Source organism: Tachypleus tridentatus, chromosome 13, assembly GCF_004210375.1.
Source record: "Tachypleus tridentatus isolate NWPU-2018 chromosome 13, ASM421037v1, whole genome shotgun sequence".
NCBI lineage: Eukaryota > Metazoa > Arthropoda > Merostomata > Xiphosura > Limulidae > Tachypleus > Tachypleus tridentatus.
Window position 1 is genome coordinate 6,910,275 of NC_134837.1, and position 973 is coordinate 6,911,247.

The following is a 973-nucleotide window of genomic DNA, read 5'->3' on the forward strand; positions in this document are numbered from 1 at the left end:
ACAAACCAACATGTTCTACAAACAACCTATCACGATACATTATTAATTTGTAAATTAAAATAGCAACACTAACTCGTATCACAGTAACACTTTCACAAAGTCATAAAAATATGTAGGTTTAATAAGTCTTGATATAAAATGATAAAACCCTATCACTTTTAAAGGTGGATCCTTCTTCTTCAGAGGGTCATGACATAATACAGTAAACAGTGTATTTTAAGATTTAAACAGTATAATCCAATTGGGGCAAAAGGCATAACGTTCTTCAGGTTCTGTGTTAGGAAATATTTCTTATATTTTTGTCCTCATGCTTTGGGAATTATATACTGTGAAGTCCAGTGTACATGTCCTCCATACAGGTTTCAGTACCCTGAAACTGGTAACAGTATCCATTTGTTCTACAACCAGGATAGCTATGTCATGCTGGAATTATATACTGTGAAGTCAAGTGTACATGTCCTCCATACAAGTTTCAGTACCCTGAAACTGGTAACAGTATCCTTTGTTCTACAACCAGAGTAGCTATGTCATGCTGGAATTATATACTGTGAAGTCCAGTGTACATGTCCTCCATACAGGTTTCAGTACCCTGAAACTGGTAACAGTATCCCTTTGTTCTACAACCAGAGTAGCTATGTCATGCTGGAATTATATACTGTGAAGTCAAGTGTACATGTCCTCCATACAGGTTTCAGTACCCTGAAACTGGTAACAGTATCCCTTTGTTCTACAACCAGGTAGCTATGTCATGCTGGAATTATATACTGTGAGGTCCAGTGTACATGTCCTCCATACAGGTTTCAGTACCCTGAAACTGGTAACAGTATCCCTTTGTTCTACAAACCAGAGTAGCTATGTCATGCTGGAATTATATACTGTGAAGTCAAGTGTACATGTCCTCCATACAGGTTTCAGTACCCTGAAACTGGTAACAGTATCCCTTTGTTCTACAACCAGAGTAGCTATGTCATGC